We start from the raw sequence: 8,458 nt of genomic DNA, 5'->3' as shown, positions 1-8,458 counted from the left end.
GAAGTATAGCCAGGGGTAGCTTCCTAGTACATATAGTCATACCAGGTGAGTCTCCCTAAGATAGAAGGAGTATATACCAGGGTGAAGTCTCCCTAGATAGATAGTAACAGGGTTTGAGGTTCTCCTAGTAGATGATTATTACCAGGGTGATCGTCCTAGATTCAGATTAGTCTTTTACCCAGGGTGGTCTTCCTAGAGAGATTATATACCAGGGGGAGTCTCCTAGAGAGATAGTATTACCAGGGTGAGTCTCCTAGAGAGATTAGTATTTACAGGTGAGTCCTCTAGAGAGAAGATACCAGGGTAGTCTCCTAGGTAGATAGCCTATTGACCAGGGTGGGTCCCTAGAATAGATAGTATACCAGGGTGGAGCTTCTACGGTAGATAGTATACCAGCGGTTGGGTCTCCTAGGATAGATATTATAAGGGTGAGTCTCCCTAGACTAATATATATATAATCTAGGAGGACTCTCCCATTCAACCCCAACTCTGTAATATACCCCTCCAGATAGAGAACGGAAGGACTCCATTCAACCCCAAACTCTGTAATATTACCCTCAGAGTAGAGGAGGAAGGGGACTCCAGTTCAAACGCCCCCTAAATACCTCAGATGAGGAGGGCTCCATCCCACTTGTAATATACCCCCCAGATAGAGAGATGACTCCGTTTCAAACCCCAACTCTGTTAATATACCCCTCAGAGTAGAGAGGAAGGAACTGTCCATTAACCCCAACGTCTGTAATATACCCTCAGATAGAGAGGGAAGGCTGCCATTTTCACCCCACACTCTGTAATTAACCCCTCAGATAGAGAGAAGGGACTCCATTCAACCCCAATCTGCTATATACCCCTCAGATAGAGAGGAAGACCCTTCAACCCAACTCTGTAATATACCCTCAGATAGAGAGGAAGGGCTCCTTCAACCAACTCTGTAATATACCCTCAGATAGAAGAGGAAGGACTCATTCAAACCCCAACTCCTGTAATATACCCCTAGATAGAGAGGAAGGGCTCCATTCAACCCCAACTCTGTAATATACCCCTCAGATAGAGAGGAAGGACTCCATTCAACCCCAAACTCTGATATACCCCTCAGATAGAGAGGAAGGGCTCCATTCAACCCCACTCTGTAATATACCCCTCAGATAGAGAGGAGGGGCTCCATTCAACCCCAACTCTGTAATATACCTCAGTAGAGAGGAAGGACTCCATTCAACCCCAACTCTGTATATACCCCTCAGATAGAGAGGAGGGGCTCCATTTCAACCCCAACTCTGTAATATACCCCTCAGATAGAGAGGAAGGGCTCCATTAACCCCAAACTCTGTAATATACCCTCAGATAGAGAGGAAGGACTCCATTCAACCCCAAACTCTAGTTAACTATAACCCCTCAGATAGAGAAGGAAGGGCTCAATTCAACCCAACTCTGTAATATACCCCTCAGATAGAGGAGGAAGGACTCCATTCAACCCCAACTCTGTATATACCCTCAGATAGAGAGGAAGGACTCCATTCAAACCCCAACTCTGTAAATTACCCTCAGATAGAGAGGAAGACTCCATTCAACCCCAACTCTGTAATATACCCTCAGATAGAGAGGAAGGGCTCCATTCAACCCCAACTCTGTAATATTACCCCTCAGATTAGAGAGGAAGGCTCCATTCAACCCCAACTCGTATAATATACCTCTCAGATAGAGAGGAAGGGCTCCATCAACCCCACTCTGTAATTATACCCTCAGATAGAGAGGAAGGACTCCATTCACCCCAACTCTGTATATACCCTCAGAATAGAGAGGAAGGCTCATTCAACCCCAACTCTGTAATTACCCCTGCAGGAATAGAGAGAAGGGCTCCATTCAACCCCAACTCTGTAATATACCCTCAGATAGAGAGGAAGGGCTCCATTCACCCCAACTCTTAATATACTTCAGATCAGAGAGGAAAGGGCTCCAGTTCAACCCCAACTCTGATTAACTATACCCCTCAGATAGAGAGAAGGGACTCATTCAACCCAACTTTGTAAATATCCCCTCAAATAGAGAGGAAGGGCTCCATTAACCCCAACTCTGTAATATACCCCTCAGATAGAGAGGAGGACTCCATTCAACCCCAACTCTGTAATATACCCCTCAGATAGAGAGGAAGGGCATCCCATTCAACCCCAACTCTGTAATATCACCCCTCAGATAGAGAGGAAGGCTCATTCAACCCCAACTCTGTATATTACCCTAGATAGGAGTAGGGGTACATTCAACCCAACTCTGTAATATACCCCTCAGATAGAGAGGAAGGACTCCATTCACCCCAACTCAAACCCCTCAGATAGAGAGAAGACTCCATCACCCACTTCGTAATATACCCCTCAGATAGAGATGAGGTCACACCTAACTCTGTATATACCAAACGCGGGGAACGTTGATTGATCGATGTATGCATGTTTACCGTGAAGGCAGCTTCACAACGCCGGACATTGCGCTGTACATTTCAATGGCGCTATAGATCGGATCGTCCGATACGCATGAATGGAGCCTGAAGAATTTTATATTACTGAGAGAGATCATCCAATAGAGAGAACTTGAGCTTTGAATTGATTTACTGACTCCATTTGGTTTTCCTCTCTCCATCCACCCCCTCTCCCTCTCCCCCTCTCCTCCTCCTCCTCTAACTTCTCCCTCCTCTCTCCATTCACCCCCCTCTCTAACTTTCCCTCCTCTCCTCCATCCACCCCTCTCTTAACTCTCCCTCCTCTCTCCTCCACCCCCTCTCTAACTTCTCCCTCCTCTCTCCATCACACCCTCTCTAACTTCTCCCTCCTCTTCTCCATCCACCCCCTCTCTAACTTCTCCCTCCTCTCTCCATCCACCCTTCTACTTCTCTCCCTCTCTCCATCACACCCTCTCCTTCTCCTCCTCTCTCTCCCCTCTCTCTTCAGAGTGTTGGTGTATACTGCTGCATGTCGTAGCCAGGCGCGGGGACTGTCAGTGTGTGTGTGTAAGCGCTTCACCTTCCAGTGTGCCATCTGTCACGTGGCTGTACGAGGCCTCTAACTTCTGTCTGAGCTGTGGTCACGGGGACACACTCCACATGGATGGAGTGTTCACGAACACAGACGAAATGTCCTACAGGGGGGGCTGCCGGCTGTCACTGTCTGCTACAGACGCACCTTCTGAGAGAGGAACACACACTGTCTGCTACAGAGCACCTTCTGAGGAGGGACACACACCACGTCTGCTACAGAGCACTTCTGAGAGAGACACACACGCGACTACGCAGCCACACCAACAAACACAAACCACACACACACACACACAAACACACACACACAGCAGTCCATTCATTTTTGATCCTGAAAGCGGTGCAGCTGGAGAGGTTGTATGATGAGATGTTGCAGTAGAGTTTGTTATGAAGGCCTTAATGCCGTTGATGTTCCCCAACAATAAACGTCTGATTAATACTTGAAGAGGATTTAACTGTTGTTTGTCTGAAACAACTCTGCCTGTCACTTAATATGCAACAGATGAAACTTATGAAAAGACCGTATGGTGCCATGGATGGCAGATACATTCATGCCATAACAAATCTGACTATTGTGACATGCGCGATCAAACAGTGTAGTAGACCTCACAGTGAAAATGCTGAATACAACAGGTGTAGTAGACCTACAGTGAAACTGCTGAATACAACAGGTGTAGTAGACCTCACAGTGAAATGCTGAAACATACAGGTTGTAGTAGACCCACAGTGAAATGCGCTGAATACAACAGGTGTAGTAGACCTCTACAGTGAAATGCTGAATACAACAGGTGTTGTAAGTAGTACGTACTCACAGTGAAATTGCTGAATACAACAGGTGTAGTGACTCCACAGTGAAATGCTGAATAAACAGGTGTTAGAAGACACTTCCAGTGAAATGCCTGAATACACAGTGGTAGTAGACTTCAAGTGAAATGCTGAATACAACAGGGGTAGTAGACCTTACAGTGAAATGCTGTAATAACAACAGGTGTAGGTAGACCCTCACAGTGAAATGCTTGAATACAACAGGTGTATAGACCTCACAGTTGAAATGCTGAATACACAGGTGTAGTTAGACCTTACCGTGAAACGTGAATACAACAGGTGATAAGTAGAGAACACTCACAGTGAACTTGATTCCCATATGAGCTTACTGCTAACTGGACAGTTTACTGGGTCCTCTCCCAATGCTTACTGCTAACAGGACAGTTACTAGTCCTCTCCCAATGCTTAGTGCTAACAGGACAGTTACTGGTCCTCTCCCATGCTTAGTGCTAACAGGGACAGTTTACTGGTCCTCTCCCAATGCTTAGTGCTAACAGGACAGTTACTGGTCCTCTCCCAATGCTTAGTGCTAACAGGACAGTTACTGGTTCCTTTCCCATATGCTGAGTGCAACAGGACAGTTACTGGTCCTCTCCCAATGCTTAGTGCTAACAGGACAGTTACTAGTTCCTCTCCCAATGCTTAGTGCTAACAGGACAGTTACTGGTCCTCTCCCATGCTTAGTTGCTAACAGGACAGTTACTGGTCTCTCCCAATGCTTATGCTAACAGGACAGTTACTGGTCCTTCTCCCAATGCTTAGTGCTAACAGGACAGTTACTGGTCCTCTCCCAATGCTTAGTTAACAGGACAGTTACTGGTCCTCTCCCAATGCTTAGTGCTAACAGGACAGTTACTGGTCCTCTCCCAATGCTTAGTGCTAACAGACAGTTTACTGGTCCTCTCCCAATGCTTAGTGCTAACAGGACAGTTACTGGTCCTCTCCCATGGTCTAGTGCTAACAGGACAGTTACTGGTCCTCTCCCAGTGCTTAGTGCTAACAGGACAGTTACTGGTCCTCTCCCAATGCTTAGTGTACGGACAGTTACTGGTCCTTCATGCTAGTGCTAACAGGACAGTTACTGGTCTCTCCCAGTGCTTAGTGCTAACAGGACAGTTACTGGTCCTCTCCCAATGCTTAGTGCTAACAGGACAGTTACTGGTCCTCTCCCAATGCTTAGTGCTACAGGACAGTTACTGGTCCTCTCCCAATGCTTAGTTGCTAACAGGACAGTTAACTGGTCCTCTCCCAATTCGCTTAGTGCTAACAGGACAGTTTACTGGTCCTCTCCCAATGCTTAGTGCTAACAGGACAGTTACTGGTCCTCTCCCAATGCTTAGTGCTAAGCAGGACAGTTACTGGTCCTCTCCCAAGTGCTTAGTGCTAACAGACAGTTACTGGTCCTCCCATCTAGTGCTAACAGGACGTTACTTGCTCTCCCAGTGCCTTAGGCTAACAGGACAGTTACTGGCCTCTCCCATGCTTTGTGGCTAACAGGACAGTTACTGGTCCTCTCCAATGCTTAGTGCTAACAGGACAAGGTCTTTCACTGTGCCAGTGGTCCTCTCCCAATGCTTAGTGCTAACAGGACAGTTACTGGTCCTCTCCCAATGCTTATTGCTTAACAGGACAGTACTGGTCCTTCCAGTGCTTAGTGCTAACAGGACAGGTTATGGTCCTCTCCCAATGCTTAGTGCTAACAGGACAGTTACTGGTCCTCTCCAATGCTTAGTGCTAACAGACAGTTACTGGTCGTCCCATAAACTAAATATTGGAGGAAGAAGATTTCTGTTAGTGATTCATGTGCCATATTTGTTATAGAAATAAATGTTTTCTGTTTGTTTGTTGTCATCTGATTTGAAATGGTCTGTTTTAGTTAAACAGGAAACAGGAAGGGCCAAGGTTACAAAGCCATGGTCTCTACCATACCCCACATTTCTCCTGCTATATTTGTCATTTCATATGAAAGTGATCCAGCATATGTTGACTGGATATAAACATTCAGTAGAGTAGAGTAATATTCAGTAGCGTTCAGTAGAGTATTCATAGTAACAGTACTATACAGTCAGTAGAGAGAGTTCAGTACAGTAGAGTATTCAGTAGAGTTCAGTAGAGTAGAGTATTCAGCTAGTAGAGTAGAAGTATTCAGTAGAGTTCAGTAGAGTAGAACATTCAGTAGAGTTCAGTAGAGGTAAATTCAGTAGTCAGTAGAGTATTCAGTAGAGTCGTCTATAGAATATTCAGTAGAGTTCAGTATAGAGTACGAGTATTCAGTAGAGTATTCGAGTCAGAAGTTTCCAGTAGAGTAGATCAGTAATTCAGTAGAGTTCAGTAGAGTAAGAGTATCAGTAGAGTTCAGTAAGATAGAACATTCAGTAAGTAGAAGTAAGAGTTCAGTAGAGTAGACTATTCAGTAGAGTTCAGTAGAGTAGAACATTCAGTAGAGTCAGTAAAAGAAGAGTATTTCAGTAGAGTTCCCTAGGAGAAAGAGTATTCAGTAGAGTCAGGAGAATTCCATAGGTTCAGAGATATTCAGTAGTGTTCAGTAGAATATTCAGTAGAGTTCAGATTAGAAGTATTCAGTAGATTCGAGTAGATATTCAGTAGAGTTCAGTAGAAGTATTAGTAGGTTCAGTAGATAGACTATTCAGTAGAGTTAGAGAGTAGAAATTCAGTAGAGTTCAGCTAGAGTAGATATTCAGTAGAAGTATTCACAGTAGAAATTCAGTTCAGGTAGAGAATATTCAGTAGAGTTCAGGAGAATATTCAGTCAGTGTCAGTAGAATATTCAGTAGTCGGTTTCAGTAGAATATTCAGTTAGCGTTTCAGTAGAATATTCAGTAGCGTTCAGTAGAATATTCAGTAGTGTTTCAGTAGAAAAAAGTATTACAGTCGTTTCAGATAGAGATATTCAGTAGTGTTCAGTTCAGAATATTCAGTTAGACGTTCCAGTTAGAATATTCAGTAAGGCAGTAGAATATTCCAGTAGACGTTCAGGGAATATTCAGTGCGTTCCAGGCAGATATTCGCAGTAGCGTTCAGTAGCAATATTCTACCGCGACATGGTAGACCGCAGAATGAGTCTCCCCAAGGCAGTAGGTTCAGCTAGAATATCGAGTAGCGTTCAGTAGAATATTCAGTAGAGTTCAGTAAGTAGAATATTCAGTATAGTTCAGTAGGTAGAATATTCAGTAGCGTTCGTAGAGTACAGTTAGTAGGTACAGTACAGTACTATACAGTTCAGTAGTGTTCAGTTCAGTACTATACAGTTCAGTAGTGTTCAGTTCAGTACTATACAGTTCAGTACAGTAGAGTACAATAGTGTTCAGTTCAGTACTATACAGTAGAGTAGAGTTCAGTGTTGTATTTATTATGGATCCCATTAGTTCCTGCCAAGGCAGCAGCTACTCTTCCTGGGTTTATTATGGACCCCATGAGTTCCTGCCAGGCAGCAGCTACTCTTCCTGGGGTTATTATGGATCCCATTAGTTCCTGTCAAGGCAGCAGCTACTCTTCCGGGTTTATTATTGATCCCCATTAGTTCCTGCAAGGCAGCAGCTACTCTTCCTAGGGTTTATTATGATCCCCATTAGTTCCTGCCAAGGCAGCAGCTACTCTTCCTGGGGTTATTTATGGATCCCCATTAGTTCCTGTCAAGGCAGCAGCTACTCTTCCTGGGTTTATTATGATCCCCATTAGTTCCTGCCAAGGCAGCAGCTACTCTTCCTGGGGTTTATTATGGATCCCCATTAGTTCCTGTCAAGGCAGCAGCTACTCTTCCTGAGGGTTTATTATTGATCCCATTAGTTCCTGCAAGGCAGCAGCTACTCTTCCTGGGGTTTATTATGGATCCCCATTAGTTCCTGTCAAGGCAGCAGCTACTCTTCCTGGGATTTATTATGGATCCCCATTAGTTCCTGTCAAGGCAGCAGCTACTCTTCCTGGGGTTTATTATGGATCCCATAGTTCCTGCAAGGCAGCAGCTACTCTTCCTGGGGTTTATTATGGATCCCATTAGTTCCTGCCAAGGCAGCAGCTACTTTCCTGGGGTTTATTATGGATCCCATTAGTTCCTGTCAAGGCAGCAGCTACTCTTCCTGGGGTTTATTATGGATCCCCATTAGTTCCTGCCAAGGCAGCAGCTACTCAAATTTATTTATCAAGCCCTTCTTACATCAGCTGATACTCAAAGTGCTGTACAGAAACCCAGCCTAAAACCCAAACAGAAAGCAATGCAGGTGTAGAAGCACGGTGGCTGGGAAAACTCCCTAGAAAGGCCAACCTAGGAAGAAACCTAGAGAGGAACCAGGCTATAGGGGTGGCCAGTCCTCTTCTGGCTGTCCGGGTGGAGATTATAACAGAACAGATAGAGAAGAGCATACTTAAATTCACACAGGACCCCGGATAAGACAGGAGAAGTACTCCAGATATAACAGACTGACCCTAGCCCCCCGACACATGAACTACTGCAGCATAAATACTGGAGGCTGAGACAGGAGGGGTGGGAGACACTGACCCTGTTCGATGATACCCCCGACAGGGCCAAACAGGAAGGATATAACCCACCCACTTTGCCAAAGCACAGCCCCCACACCACTAGGGGAAATCTTCAAA

The 8,458-nt window shown here is 45.1% G+C and overlaps 1 long non-coding RNA gene across 2 annotated transcripts; it reads right to left on the bottom strand.

Annotated features, from left to right (window-relative positions):
• Positions 1-876: 876 nt before the first annotated feature.
• On the bottom strand, positions 877-1,639 carry LOC139026783 (uncharacterized). Of its 2 annotated transcripts, XR_011478725.1 has the most exons (5): positions 1,588-1,639; positions 1,286-1,336; positions 1,127-1,188; positions 992-1,078; positions 877-895 (listed from the first exon to the last, which is right to left on the bottom strand). It is a non-coding gene; the product is annotated as an uncharacterized lncRNA (long non-coding RNA). The 2 variants fall into 2 exon arrangements; XR_011478724.1 differs by lacking the exon at positions 1,588-1,639 and having other exon boundaries at positions 1,286-1,353.
• Between the last annotated feature and the right edge of the window lie 6,819 nt (positions 1,640-8,458).

This window comes from Salvelinus sp. IW2-2015, unplaced genomic scaffold, assembly GCF_002910315.2.
Source record: "Salvelinus sp. IW2-2015 unplaced genomic scaffold, ASM291031v2 Un_scaffold5803, whole genome shotgun sequence".
In the NCBI taxonomy this organism is placed as follows: Eukaryota; Metazoa; Chordata; class Actinopteri; order Salmoniformes; family Salmonidae; genus Salvelinus; species Salvelinus sp. IW2-2015.
Note: the sequence above shows the minus strand (reverse complement) of the source record. Positions and strands in the feature narration are given on the sequence as shown.